We start from the raw sequence: 16,517 nt of genomic DNA, 5'->3' as shown, positions 1-16,517 counted from the left end.
TACACAATGCCGAGAACACCTCAACAAAATGGTGTAGCTGAAAGGTGTAATCGTACTCTTATGGAAATGATTAGGAGTATGTTAAGTAACAGTATTGTACCTTTATTATTATGGATGCATGCATTAAAGATAGCTGCATTTTTACTTAATAGGGTTCCTAGTAAGGCAGTTCCTAAGACCCCTTATGAACTGTGGACAGGAAGGAAACCTAGTTTAAGGCATCTTCATGGTTGGGGTTGCCCAACAGAAGTTAGGATATATAATCCACATGAAAAGAAGCTTGATGCTAGAACAGTTAGTGGATTTTTCATAGGATATCCTGAAAAGTCAAAAGGATACAGATTTTATTATCCTAACCATAGTACGAGAAATGTTGAGTCTGGTAATGCTCGGTTTATTAAAAATGGCCAATTTAGTGAACCACGTAAGATGGATATGCAAGAGATTCAGATTAGAAGACCAACTCAGATGGACTCTCCTAATGTCTCTTCTTCGGTTGTTATTCCTCTTATTGTATCATGGTTTAACAACATGGTTAAACAACAAAACAACATTCCAAACCCACAAAATGACCATATAAATGATGAACCAGTTAATAATGAACAAGTCACGAATGAGCAAGTGGTTCTAAAAGAAATAGCATTACGGAGGTCAGAAAGGCAAAGAAGGCCAGCTATTTCTAGTGATTATGTGGTGTACTCACTTGAGCATGAATGTGAATTGAACATTGATAAGGATTCGGTTTCTTTCCAGAAAGCCATGGAATGTGATAATTCTAAAAAGTGGTTTAATGCTATGAAAGAAGAGATGCAATCAATAAGTGATAATCAACTCTGGGACTTAGTTAAGTTGCCTAAGTGTTCAAAACAAGTTGGTTGTAAATGGGTCTTCAAAACCAAACGGGACTTTAAGGGCAACATTGAAAGATATAAGGCTCGACTTGTTGCTAAGGGTTACACCCAGAAAGATGTCATTAACTATAAAGCGACCTTTTCTCCAATTTCCAAAAAGGACTCTTTAAAAATTATTTTGGCTTTGGTGGCTCATTATGATCTAGAGCTTCAACAAGTGGATGTAAAGATAGCCTTTCTTAAGGGTGACTTAGAGGAGGAAATATATATGGACCAACTAGAGGGATTTGTGGTCACAAGAAAGGAAAATTTGGTGTGTAAGTTAAAGAAGTCAATATATGGACTGAAGCAAGCTTCCCGTTAATGGTATCTTAAGTTCAATAATACCATCACTTCATATGGATTTATAGAAAACACTGTTGATGGGTGTATTTATATGAAGGTCAGTGGGAGAAAGTTCATTACGTTAGTCCTATATGTCAACGACATTCTTCTTGCTGCGAATGATGTTGGGTTGTAACATGATGTAAAGGTTTTTCTCTCTAAGAACTTTGAAATGAAAGATATGGGTGATGCATACTATGTGATAGGATTAGAAATATTCCGTAATAGATCACAAGGATTATTAGGATTGTCTCAAAGAGCTTACATTGACAAGGTATTGGAGAGATTCAGAATGGAAAAATGCTCCACAGGAATAGTTCTAATTCAGAAAGAAGATAGGTTCAGCGAAATGCAATGTCCTAAGAATGATTTGGAATGTAAAGAGATGGAGTCTTTTCCCTATGCGTCAGTAGTTGGGAGCTTAATGTATGTTCAAACATGTACTCGACCAGATATGGTTTCCCTGTAGGAATTTTAGGCGATATCAAAATAATCCCGGGATGGACCATTGGAAAGCTGCAAAGAAAGTACTTAGGTATTTACAAGGCACTAAGGATCATCTACTCACCTAAAAAAATTTCCAACCATCTAGAAGTGGTGGGATACTAGGATTCAAACTATGCCGATTGTGTAGATTTGAGAAAAATCTACATTTGACTACTTGTTTCTCCTAGCTGAAGGAGCAGTTTCATGGAAAAGTGGAAATCAGTCTGGCATTGCTACTTCCACAATGGAGGCCAAATTTGTGGCATGCTTTGAGGCTAGTGTTCATGCTTTGTGGTTGCAGAACTTTGTCTCGGTCCAGGTATTGTCGACAGTATAGCTAGAGCGTTGAAAATTTACTATGATAATTCTGCAGCTGTTTTCTTCTCTAAGAACGATAGGTATTCTAAGGGTGCAAAGCACATGGATTTAAAGTAGCTATCTGTAAAAGAAGAAGTGCAAACACACAAGGTGTCAATTGAGCATATCGGTACTGATATGATGATAACAGATCTGCTAAATAAAGGCTTACGGCCTAGAATCCTCACTGGCCATGTTGATAGGATGGGCATTATAGATAAGTCCTTGTTAGCATGATGTTCAAACTTGTATATATATATATATATATATATATATATATATATATATACACACATATGGTTATTTTGCTCATATTATTGTGACACTTGAGAATTCAATTAAAGATATGTTTTTGCTTATTTATGTGTTATCCACATTATAGACATATACAATAATGGTTTGAGTGAGATAACAATGATGTTGATTATAACAATTTATTGTTTGTTGAATTATTTCTCGATTAAAGTTCTTATAAATTGAGATGGTCTGTGATGTATGGAAGGAACCATGTCGATTAGTGACTTGTGACCGCCATAATCCGATCACTTTAATTCTAATTAAGTTGACATGATAAATTCAAGAAATGCACATGGGCCAAGTGGGAGATTGTTAGATTATTTTAATAATCTATGTAGCCCATGTAATTAAAGGGTTGGTTCTAATTAAAGTGGCCCAAAATGATGGTTATTGGGCTTAATGGAATGAGAACCAGTTAGGATTTTAATACCCTTCCTCTGCCTTATAAAATAGATCAAGGAAATCAACAACGTACGAAAAGAGAGAGCGATGGCTACCTCAAACATATAGTGGTGATAGGTTGTTTGAGAGAACGTGAAAAGATAGCTCCCGTTGCTGTTGATAATTCTTTGACCATTAAAATAGAACTTATGGACAAAAGACCAGAGTGAAGAAACACAAATCTACTGTTATAGTGAGAATCGAATTGCTGCAACGAGGTAATCAATAGCTATTGATCAAGGTACGTTTCCGTTTATTGTGTAATCTTGTTAAGCAAATTCTATGAACAATAAGATCTAGGCTATATTAAAGTATATAACACTATACACTAATAGAATAATACAAATTGTTTGCTACGAGTGTTTTGAAACCCAAATCAGATTGATCGATGAAATTGATTAAATCGTGAATTGGTAATTAGCATGATCTTGTTTAACATCAAAACATGGAAGATTAAAAAATTGTATCAAACTGGTGAAAATTGGGTAAATGCGAAAACCGGATTAATCTGTCAAAATCGATTTCCATTGATTTTGGTTTGAAAGTTGAAACCCACTAACTTTATGCTACTCCTTCTCAAGTTTTTGTTGAGTTATCCAGAGTTAAAATGAAAAGAAAAGAGAAAATAAATGGTATGTATTTGAATTTGATGAAATTTGATAAAAGCTTTCATATTGAGATCAGACAAATAGAATTCATAGATGTATATGAGATTAGATTAAAAGGGTGACTAGTCTTTGAAGGATGGTTTCAGAACAAAAATTGTAATAACTTACTGAGGAAGGTCCCAACACGGCAAACTTTTTCAAAATCTGAAACCATAATGTTTTTTTGACCCTACACATTAATTGGTCTTTATCACAAATTGCTTATATTGTATGTCTCCGACAATAATCTGTACATTCATATTTATAGTAAAACATTAATAGTAGGTTGTTAAGCTTTTTAATTTATTTAATTAATGAGATTAATGGATTTGGTTAATCAATCTACATGAGAATAATTGTATAATTAAAAACATTCATTAAATCATCAATTTATATGTTAACAAATCATCAAATCAGTTTGATATTCAGTCCGATTTTAAAATATTGGGTTACTGTGTTGGAAAAGAAAGGGTGGTAGGAAGACATAAATTGTTTTCTTTCTTTTATTTGAGAAACCAATATATGCCAGCGGAAAAAATGGATGAAAGTTCTCATTTGTGCTCACTGCATGAGAAACCTTACTCTTTTTTTTAAATTACATGGTTTATTATTGCATATTATTAAATTAATAAGGATAATTTAGGGTAACTTTATTTCTAATTGCTAAAGCTAAAAGTATTGCCAGAGCAATGTTTTTAATTTGCTTTCCTCTTGTTCATCTTTATTAGAGATGGAAGTGAGACACCGCGGATTTTAAGCTATTTGTACATGTATCCATGTAAAATTTTATTATCTTTACTTGTTATAAACCCTTTGAAAAATCTATTTAAGTACTTATATCTGAACATGTTTAAATTTTTATTACCCTTACCTGTTTAAAGTATCCTTATACTCTGAATTTATTTAAATTATAATTTTTATTAATAATGGATAAAATATCCGTGGGTATTCACTACAAAACCCGTTTAATATAGGAGGTAATAGGTAGCGGGTATCTAAAGACCTATACATATACTCGTACCCTATATATATCCGTTACGGGTAGCAATTTCATTACTCATATCCATTACAAATCCATCTAAAAATTATCCATATTCTTTTTAAATAGATCAAAACAGGATGGATATCCTAAAATACCTGCACCACTTCTATTGCAAATCTTTATCTCTTTTATCTCTTGCTTATTGAAAGACAATCTGATAGCCAAAACAAATAATGTTCATTCCATCATCCCCAAGGCCAATAACAATTACCACAATAATTCTTTGATTATATTATTGCAAATAAAATTGGAGAACCCAAACTAGAAATACTCTTTTCAAAACCTAAAAGACAAAAGTTATTGAAAATTAAGAATTTAAAATAGAGATCCTTTTATAGAATAATGAATTTTCACCCATTTCAAGATTAAAATTCAAATGTTATTGTTATTAATTGAATTGCTAGATAAAACAAAATGAGAATGATGTGAATTTGAATTAGAAAATATGAGTTTTACTTGATTAATGCAAAGAGAAGATGAAAATACTAGAGTCATAAGGAAAGGATGATTTTTTCCAAACTTTAAAAAAAAAAAAAATTCTAGTATTAATACTTTTAGCTTTAGAAATATCAATTACCCTAAATTAATTTATAATTACCCATAAGAATTACTCTCCTCAAGGTTTTTGTTGCAAATTCAATTATGGATCTCAAAGTAAAATTGGGAAACTATTTTTATGAGTTAAACATCATGGACAAAAAATTATCCATAAAAACAAATTAAATAAATAAGATTCGCATGTTTAATTTCCTTCTCCTTTTTCTACACTAAAATTATAGAATCTCAGTATGAACTTGCACTCTTCATTAGAAATCAGACATTAGGATGGTAAAATCAGTTCTATTATTAGCTGCTCAACCTAATTAAGTTGGTAAATAGTAAAATAAATCATATATAATTTGTAATATATTCATAAATAAAATAAATTATCAATATTATAAAAAAAAAATAGTTGAACTGAAAGCAATCAAAGCATAACTCCCACAACAAACAAGGCCTTGTGAACTGAAATTGCAAAATCTCATTATTTCAAATCTGAAATAATCATAACTCAGTCAAAAACATTGCTTTTCCGGTTTTCATGTCATGAATTCTTTTTCTAAGAACAATCATAATCATACATTAACCGGCTGTTCCTGTTGCCTTTTTATGAATATATTATGAAAAGACTAATTAAAAAGAAGAAGAAAACCAGTAACATATTGTAGGAAAAAGAGGCCAAAGCCTGTTGTTTTAACTGGCAACAGATGCTGCCAGTGAAAATTTTAGTCCGTGTAAATAAAATAAAATTAATAATCGATAAAAATAAATTTTAAGGATTATTTCCGTTGGCAAGTGAGTTTCTTGCTCCTGTCTTAATGCGAGGACAAATAAAGAAATTTCCTTGTTCTATCCGAGGAGACGATTAATTACAATGCATGAAAGCTAGTGCGTGATATATCACTTTACTGCCAAAATAAAAGAAAATAAGAGATAAAAAATATAAAATATTCAAATTATTTTAATTAGCTTATTAAAATAATACTATTTTTTATTTTTTTATTCTTTTAAATTCTTGATAATTGGCTTTTTTTTTTTTTTTTAATATAAAGAAACCAAAAATGACTTATCTCATAAAACTAATACCACAAGCATGGTCCAAAGACCTCCCCCCAAATAAATACAAAAGCCCGGATAGAATGACCCATTCAAGTCAAATGATCTACAGCAAAATTAACTTGACGATAAACATGTCGCAGAGAGCACTCCCAGTCTCGAGACAATAAACTCTGATTATCCATTTTCCGGCTTTAGTTTAAAACTAATCGTCAACTTGTGTGTTTTCATAAATTATAAATTGAAAGTGATGATAAAAAATATTAAAATTTATAATAAAATTATAATCTCAAATCGAAAAAATTTAATAATTAAAATTATAAGAATATTTGACTTTTAAAATTAAAAGATGATAACAATTCAAAATCTGAAATTTAAAGTATTACTTGTTATAAAAATATTTCGAAAGATATGGTAATCATAATAACTTTTTGTCAAGAATTTGTTAAAGATGCATTGTTTATACCAATGAGGATTATATGAGCAGAAACGACCCAGGTCTTTTAAGCAAAAGATAAAAGGTTAAATGTTCGATAGGAGCTTGGTGTGCTATGAGCAGGATTAGGCTTAATCAATGGGTTAGAGACACCTGTGATTTAAGCAAAAAAAATTGTTTATGATTAATTAATTTCATAGATTGATTAGGTTTATAAGAACATCCTTGCATTTAATGCTTGTGTAAATATTTATAATATTCTTATTGATTAGGCAAATAAATCTATATATATTTTCAATTTCTCAAAATTTAACCAAATACATCATTATCGTACTCTAATGGAAAATTTCTATTATCTTTTAGATAACATCATTCGTGTTTATATAATTACTTTCGAAGAAATCAATTTTTTTTCTTTTTTTTTGGAAAAGTAATTTCAGTAATCAAACGCTCCGCGACTATGTAGATCAATTCAATAATTTCATTGTTTTTTTTTTTTTTTTTTTTTGAAAATCAACAATTTCATTGTTATATACTTAAATTAATTTAAGAAAAAAATCACATATTTAACAAATTTGTTAGGATTAGAACGATTATTAACATTTATAAATGGAATGTTAAAAAAAAAAAAAAAAAAAAACCTTTCCAAGAACAAATAACCGAATAAATCAATAAAAACAAACATTTACCTTATTTTTTATTATAACTAGTTTTCTCTAAGGTGCGTTGCATGTTGTTTGTACTCGTTGATTTTTATATGTTGCAAGTAAATATAACTTAACTTATATATATATATATAATTGTTTATTAATTTTTAGTTAATATTTATAATATTATGAACAACTTATCTATACTGTATATAAATGTGAGAATGGGGGAGAAATAATGAGATTTTGAATATCGTCCTCGATGAAATTTAGAATATTTTAAAATAGCCTTTAGTCGTAGCCAATTTGAAAATTATATTTATACCGGTGTTTGGATGAACGGTTCAACACTCTTTTCTCTTAAGTGAGGTTGAGAGTTTCATCCTCATGGATGGAGCAAATGTTCACTAGGAGCACTTTATCCCTTTCTTGGGCCGATCTGGTGCGATCAGGATTGGTTTTAGCTCAATGAGCTCGAGATACCTATGGTTAAGACAAAAAAAAAAAAAAGTTACATTTTATTATTTGATTAGATATAATTTTTAAAAATTATTTTTTAAATAAATAAATAAATATAATAAAAAAGAGAAAAGTATACACTTCTTTTTTTGTATGGTTGTAGAAAATATTATGGATTTATTTGGAGAGGATATAGCGTTTCTTTTATATAATCTTTTTTTTATTACTTAATTAACTTATTTATTTATTTTAAATTTGCAAACTTAGCACAATAGAGAAACAAAATACTCAAATAAACTCGTTAACTGACCAATATTTGATTCTAGCATGATTTGCTTTGTAATTTTCATTTATTGACTTGACTTTTTTTTTGTCCATCAAAATCAACTTTAATTAAATTATAGCATTTTCAGAGTTATTTTTGAAATTCAAATTGATAATTTTTTTAATATAATTTATTTCTTGTTATATATTGAGTGAATTCTTAAAAGAGTTTTATTCTTAATAAAAATTTATTTTTTCGTTATTGAATTAATTTGTAATCACAATCACTGTAATTTAGTAAGAGATTTATATCTCCTTTGCAATAAATAGATGACCTCTTGATTAAGCATTTTTAATTTTCTTGATATATTTTTTTTATATTCTAAATATATTTGACTTGAAAGAAATAGTGTTTATTAAATTGAAAAAAAAACTAGAACTATATATTTCTGTTTTAGGTCATTTTTTGGGGTTTCAAGAGTTTGTGCATATGTTCATATATTATTTTCTCTAATACACTAGGTAAATAATATTATCACTATAGCCAAAAATGATTACCGTTATTAATTCGGATCATCTTCTCATTTCTTTTCTTTTACCTACCAAAAAAAATTTATTATTATTTTTCATTATAGCTGTACATAGATACTGATTTGGGATTGAGGGCAAGAGCTGGGGATTGAGTGATAACTTGATTTTCTTTTTAAGTACTATCAGGGTTTTAAGAATTTGTATTTATAAATTAGGGATTGAAGGATTAGGTATAAGTACTGGATTGAACTTTATTTTGATATCGCTTCATTATATAAAAATAGAATCAAGTACATAAGAAATAACATTGTAAGTAACTTATACGGCAAAGTCTAATACAAATTAACTAATTATATTTATTTTAATCTAAACAAAAACTTATGCTTTAATATTATATAATTAAAAAAATTAAAAGAGTATAAAAAATGAAAATATAATGAGCATTGTCAATGTACAATGCACGTCGTAAAAAAGATTAGTATTACTAAAAATCTAAAAGCATTTACAAAAATAAAAAAGAGAGCATTTTATGAAATAATCAAATAAAAAGTTCAATCTTATATTAATAAAATATTATTATAACTTGATAACCAGATTTTCATGAAAAAAGATTATTTATTAGTCACTTTAAATTTTTTCTAACAATATAAATTTAATTAATTTAATTTTTTCGTATATAATGTAATATCATAAACCTTGTCGATTACTAAAAGGTGATAAATTTATATTAGATTAAAAATAATTATTATAATAATGAGTACTTTAAAGTATCACTTATAATTTTGGTATTTTTTTTTTACTTTTTGCCAAAGTCAATCAGCATATAATTAATATTATGGCTGCTTTTTTAGAGAAAAAAATCATTTCAAATATTATATGATTTGGTAATTTAACGTGGTATATATATATTTTTAGTGAATTTTATTTACTATTTTATATCAAATAATAATATTATAATATATTCCGTAATAAATAATAAAAATTACATTTATTTTTTTTAGAATAAGTTACTAGTAGGAAATAATCATAACCAATAAAAGTAAAAATTTATTAAAAAATAATAATTAAACATATTATATTTAATATATATTTTATATAGTATAATATAATCGATCAAGATTAGATTAATTTTATTTTTTCAACTAATAAAATTAAAATCTTTTTTTAATCTAATAAAATTAAAATTTTTAAAAATATTTTATTTTTATCATATTTGATATATACCTTATTTAGTATATAATATAATTTCTTATTTTATCGAATAAAATTTAGATTTAAATAGAAAATTAGTATACCAATCAAAATTAAATTATCTTTATTTTTTCAACTAATAAAATTAGAATCTTTAAAGATGTTATTTTCTTACTATATTTAATATATACCTTATATAGTATATAATATAATTTCTTGCTTTATCCAATAGAGTTTAGATTTAAATATGAAATTAATATAAGAAATCAAAATTAGATTATCTTTTTTTTTTTTCATCCAATCAAATTAAAATCTTTAATGATATTTTTATCGATCTATAAACTTAGTAGGAGCATTTTTGATACTCTCAATATTCTCTCCACTCGTTCTCATTTTATATATACTTGAATTTTTTTATGACGTATATTACACATTGACTATGCTCGTTATATACTCATTTTTTGTGTTCGTTTAATTTTCTTATCTATATAATATTAAAGCATAAGTTTTTGTCTAGACTAAAATAAATATAAGTGGTTAATTTGTATTACACTTTGTTTTACAAGTTATTTGTAATGCTACTTCTTATATACTTCATTCTATTTTTATATAATGAAGTAGTCACAAACTGAATTGATAACGATAATTATTTTGGCTATGGTAGCCGTATTACTTACCCACTGTATTAAAAAAAGGACGCTTAATATATTGTTTCACCCTCAACTTTAGATTTTATTTCAATTTCTCTCCAATTTGACCTTATGTCAATTTCACTCTGAATTTTAACTTTTTGTTGCAATTTCACTTTAATTTAACTTTTATACCAATTTCACTTTAAACTTTGACATTTTGTTAACACCCTAAATTATAATTAGAACTTAAATTATAAATAAAAAATAGGTTCACTTTTAACCTTGGACTTGGATTAACTTAATACATTTGTGTCAATGAAGTAATTTGAATTAATAATATGGTCAATATCTATTATTATTATTATTATTATTTTTATATTATTTCTTTCATTGATAATAAATAATATTTGAAATTTAAATTTTTGATACATGAATGCTTTTTTTTTTAAAAAAAATAGAACATAATTATTTCTTATATTCATTTTGATAAAGGATGTTACAGTTTCTAATAGTTTAGGAGTCATATAAATTGATACTAGATTTGTTTTAGATTTTATAATTATTTTAAAATTTATATTAAAATCAAACCATAATAATATATATTCTAATTTTTTTAAAAAGAGTTCATATATCAAATAATTAATTTTTAAATATTACTAATTATCAATAAAAGAAAAAATTTAAAAATTAAAAATAATAATAGAGTGTTGAGAGTGTTATTCCTACATAAGGTCAAGATTAGGGTGAAATTGACAAAAACGTCAAAATACAGTGACATTGCAAATATCATAAAATTTGGGCTATTCTAATATGATAGGAATCTAACAGCCACAAATTTTTTTTTTTTTTTTTTGGTATAAAATATCGGTATCTGGATCCTATTACCAGAGACCTCATAATGGCTCTGGCTTAGTCACAGTTAAGACTTTTCGCCCCTCTCTACAGATGTATTTAATGGAATCGAATCCGAAAGCTCTTGCCATATGCCTAGCCTGCATTACCAACTGAGCCACAATATGTATTTTTTTTTTTTTTTTTTGAAAAGGAAAAACATTCCATTAATCATGATAAGAAGAGATTAAACAATTGGGCATTGAATCGCAAATAACTAGACTAGCATATTGGTAGGATGGCCTTGCCAAACTATCAACATCTATATTAACTTGTCTACGAATCAATTGAATTAAAACATTATTTCAAACGTCTGAAAATCTGTTTACAGTCATAGAGGATAATACCAAATTCAGAATGTAGAGGAATGAGTAGCATAGACCACCACATGGAAATCTGAAAATAGACATCCAAAACCATTCGTATGAGTATCAATTCATTGAAGAGTTGCTCTCATAGCCATGGCCTCCACCAACAATGAATCACCAAAGATATTAAATCGGCCTTATAAAGCCCGCAAATAACAATCCTTTTGATCTTCAAAAACTGCTCCAAATCCAGAAATACGTTGGTCTTGGAATAAAATTACAACCATGCATTTACGAAACAAAGTAAAAGCACGAATAAAATAAACAGATTAACCATTAATATTTATGAAAATGCATAAAAGATATAGTATCAGTCTCATTATATAGAAAATGAACGTTGAGAGATAGTATAGAAAGTAGAGTTTGAATATATTGGTACCAAATAAGCATTGAGTGATTGTAATGAATCCAAACAAGAATATTAGTATTTATTAGTTTCTTAGTGCACTTCCGATGAAACTATGCTAAAAATTGCTCATCAGGAGCTTCAGAGAATGGGTTGCGCAGTTGTATTTCTGTGTATCGTGTCCGAAAGTTTTTTGAGTGTGCTAATCTATTTAGACCCTATTTATACTAAATCAGCTTTCCCCGCCCTTTGTTCTTGGAAATTTCCCTTCTGTATATGCTTTGATTCGAGCTCAATTTGCCCCATAATAGCCCAAAAATGGATCCATTTAGATATTGTATATAATTGCCTATGACAATATTTATGAGGGAAAAAATGGCACCTGTAGTTTTTATTTGGACTGGTTTAAAATTCAATTTATAAGATTGCACCAATTCAATATTTTATCTTGTAAAATCAATTTATTAATTGATTAAATGCATATTAATGAAACGACCCGAAAATTTAATTTCGTAGAATTTTCATTTAAAAACTAATTTTTTTATTTCAACCAATGAGATTATACCAGCTAGTATTTTATTATTGCTAAACTAGACCCATAAATCAATTTGATTTTTCGAAAACCAAGCGAAAAACTCGAAAATCAAGCAAATTGAGCCAAATCATAGAATTAGACCAAACCGGTTCGAATCGAACCGGAATGGTCTAGAAGCTTTAGAATTCTCCTTCTTTTTTTTTCTTTTTTTTTTTTTTTTTTCTTCTTTTCTTTTCTTCTTCCGGGGGGGGGGGGGGAGAGCAGCGTCGACCCACCCTCCTCTTCTCCTCCTTTCGTTTTTCCGACCGCCTGAGACCAGTGCCGATTCCGCCTCAGCCATCGCCTCCCTGCCGCTGCCGCCTCCTCACCGCAGCGTCTCTAGTATCTCTCCCTTTCTCCCTCTTTCCGTTCGATTTCAGCGCAAGTCAAAGAGAAGCAGGAGGCTGTGTAATCGCGAATCGAGCTCCACCTGCGATTCCGGCCACCTGAGTGTGAGTCACGCCGACCTGAGCTCCTTGCTCCGTCCCTTCGCCGTTCATCTTCTCTCCTCTCTTCCGGCGAGCACAGTAAGAGTGAGCTGCGATTTCACTTCGATTGGCAGACTCCTTCAGCGCTAACCTCTGCTTCTCCGGCAAGACCAACTAAAGACCGGCCGATTAGACCCTTCCATTGTCGCTAACAGCTTCGCCGGCCACTGTTTTCGTCAGTTCCGATCAAGCTAACGCCGGCAGAGCTGGATTTTGGGTATTTGGGTTACCACCGATGACTTAAACCGGAAATTATTCAACTTTCGATGCATTTTGTAGCCAGGTAAATTAATTTCAACCCTTTTCAATACATTTCATGAATTTTGATCATGATTAGGAGAGTTGATATAGAAATGGAAATTCTTAGCTACTGTTATGCAAATTAACTAAGAAATGTCGATAAATATTATTAATGGGAGCTACAGTCTAAGTTTTGGATAAGTTAAATAGGATATATATACTATATTTGCTAGACCATTGAGGAAATTTTGATTTAAAAATGAAAGATTTGAAGCATAAACTAAGCTATTGCGGAAAATTTAGACCCTAGCTTTTATTGTTTATGCATTCTTTAAGGGAATTTGTTTTTTTTTAATTTAGTCTGAATTAATAGCTAATTTAATGGGTAAGCATGAATAAGGAGATTTTAGTTTAGAAATAAGTATAGCGTGAGGGTGGCAGCAACCAATATTGTTAATTGGTTGAGCTATTGTTGAACTATAAACCAAATGAAGTCGTGAATTAAATTCTTAGTGCGGTAAGCATAGTATATAAGTTTAAGCAAGGGAGAACCTAGTGTTTAATGGGCAGTAGCTATTGCAGATAATTGATACCATTTTATATATAAACTAATGTAATAATGGACGTACATATATTTTCAAGGTTTTTATATGATTAGTATTGGTTATATCTAGAAAGGGAATTTTTATGTCAAGATGGAGAAAGATTCATGAAGCTTTAATTGATATATAGTTAAGTTGTTAATTGGGTTACTTAGAAGATGCCTTTATTAAATTGTAATTTAATTGAACCATCGGTTCTTAATAGCTAGTTTAGAATTTAATAAATGTTTAAGGACGTTGTTGACATCTTAAGCAAAGAATGGTTGATAATATTATTGGACCAGGTTAAAAGTTACTTTAAATTGTAAATTTATGGTTGAGTGTGACATTGCTATTTAAGGAGGACGGGTGTTTAAATTGGTTGATCGCCCGATGGATGGGCTGTGTGATTGATGATTGTTACGTATATTATTATGATATTTGAATAGGTAAATAGCCCAATTTTTAGGGGAGATGCTGCCGAAATTTCGATAGAACTTAGACTAGTTTTAGCTAACAATATAAAGTAATAAGTTTATTTAGAATAATTCTATAACTTAATACATAGTAAATAAAATATTCTAATTATTTTACTATCATCACTATTTACTTAATTATTCAATTACTTATTTATTGTCATTGTTATTGTTTATTCCCATTATTATTATTTATTCTATCATTGTTGTTTATTGTTAATATTATTTATTTAATTGCATTTGAGTATGAATTTCTAATTGTGCATTGCATTTCGATGTTTAACTTTGAAATATTTCTGCACTTAATTGAAATGCTTGATTAGTTGTGATGTGACAATGCCTTGCTTTGTTTGTGTGGAATTGGGATGAAGTGGGTCACCATGGGTTTGTGAGACTGTTTCTGTTATACGGATCTTGATCCTGATTCTGTTTCTGTTAGCCGGGTAAATGGGAGATCGGCGCCCCCGTGTGCACCTACCGTTACCGTTACTGTTAACCACAGGTTGGCTTCTTTATTGGGCGCACCGGATAATCTAGATTTGATCGCAGCCCGCAGGGTGGCCTCCTGTTGTGAGCGCCTGATGATCTAGATTTGATGGAGACGACCGGGTTGCCTCCTGTTGGTATGGAAAAGAAAAGAGAGAATGGAAAAATAATGAGAGGGCTGGTCAAGTGAGGATTAGACCGGTCGGCCAGTATGGGGGATCGGCTCCCTGGTGCACATGTGAGAGGATGAGCCATGTGGGAGGACGGCTCATCGGGGGTTCGGTGACTCCACTGACTAATTTCCACGTGATGTGATTATATGAAGATGTTAATAATTGTGAGTGCTGGTGATATGCCATTTGTGTGACTGACTGTGTGAGCATATACCTAATCGGATGACTAGGTTGATATATTTATACAATTGTGTGAATGCGTGTGTCGTGCAATAATTATGATTCATTAATAAACTCACATCTCTTTTGTTCAAATCTTTCAGGAAGTAGCATTTTCTAAATCCCAGCTATAACTCTGCTCTTCACCGTTAAAAAAGAAATTCACTAATTTTAGTATTGATCAATTAAATAGATAAATGTCCGAAGACTTATATGTATACATCCGTCAGTAAACTCCGCAGTTATAGAACTTGTATACTTTTAAGTTGTGTATTATTGTAGATGGAATAATTCTGTGAGCCTGTATTATAACTATAGTGTATTGTAAGCAGGGAAATTTGTATGTTTAAAATTTTATTGAGATAGCAAATTTGTAGTGTTCAGGCTTACTACGGGCCTCGGGGGCCTTAAGCTTACCTGGGCCCTAGTGCCGGTCCGGCCCATGGAAATGGGTCGTGACAATTAAATAGTTGAAAAATGTAAAAATTATTATTTTAAAAGTTATATTAACCACATTTTAAATCGATATTTGCCATCTCAAAAATAAAAATCTTAAAAATTATTGTTGATGTCGGGAAAACATGTATAATATGATCAAAATTTATCTATCTATACTATACTATATATAAAAGTGGGAATGAGGGGGTAGGAGGAGTAATGGGATTGCCGATATTATCCTTGTGAAATTTAAGATATCCTAAAATAACATTAGTTTTAACCAATTAAAAAATTTTAACCTAAAAACATATATATATATATATATATATATATATATATATATATATGTATATATATATATATAATTGGACTAGATGTTTTTTTGACTTTTTAATAGATAAATAAATATATATAATTAAGCATTTCAAAATTTTAAATTTTTGTTATTATTATCTTATTGTGTCTAATTATATTTCATTTCATTATATTATTATGTAAATTATTAATAGTGATTTAATAATTTTTAATAATCTATCATTATTATAATTTATAATTTAGCATCAACATTATTATTTTAAATAATATATGTAAATGAGGCATTTGAAAATTTGTATATATTTTTAATTTATTTTAAAATATATCTAGATGATTTAGATTTGATTTAAAAAGGGTAATGATTAAATTTTTTTTAATTACAAATTGCACTCTAATTTGGTTAGCTAAAAAATAAGATAAAAAATTATTATTTTTAAATATCTCGAATTTAATTAGTTATATTGATATCTTATATAATTCAAATTCTATTTCTATTAAAGAATATAATTTTATTAATAATTTTTTAAAATGCTTTCTGGATTTTGATTGCCTAAAAATAAATAAAAATTTATTATTATTTATAAATATTTAATTTGATTTATTAGATTGTTTTCTTATTCTATTGTTAACGTATATTTATTTATTATATGAGATTAGAGTG

The 16,517-nt window shown here is 28.8% G+C and overlaps 1 long non-coding RNA gene across 1 annotated transcript; it reads left to right on the top strand.

The window, feature by feature from the left end:
* The first annotated feature begins 12,421 nt into the window (after nt 1-12,421).
* Nucleotides 12,422-15,473, top strand: LOC149494743 (uncharacterized). Its single transcript, XR_016321887.1, has 2 exons — nt 12,422-13,211; nt 15,208-15,473. It is a non-coding gene; the product is annotated as an uncharacterized LOC149494743 (long non-coding RNA).
* The last annotated feature ends 1,044 nt before the right edge of the window (nt 15,474-16,517 follow it).

This window comes from Jatropha curcas, chromosome 7 (assembly GCF_041381405.1).
Source record: "Jatropha curcas cultivar XTBG-Jc1 chromosome 7, XTBG_Jcur_1.0, whole genome shotgun sequence".
In the NCBI taxonomy this organism is placed as follows: domain Eukaryota; kingdom Viridiplantae; phylum Streptophyta; class Magnoliopsida; order Malpighiales; family Euphorbiaceae; genus Jatropha; species Jatropha curcas.
This window is presented reverse-complemented; position numbering and strand designations above follow the sequence as displayed.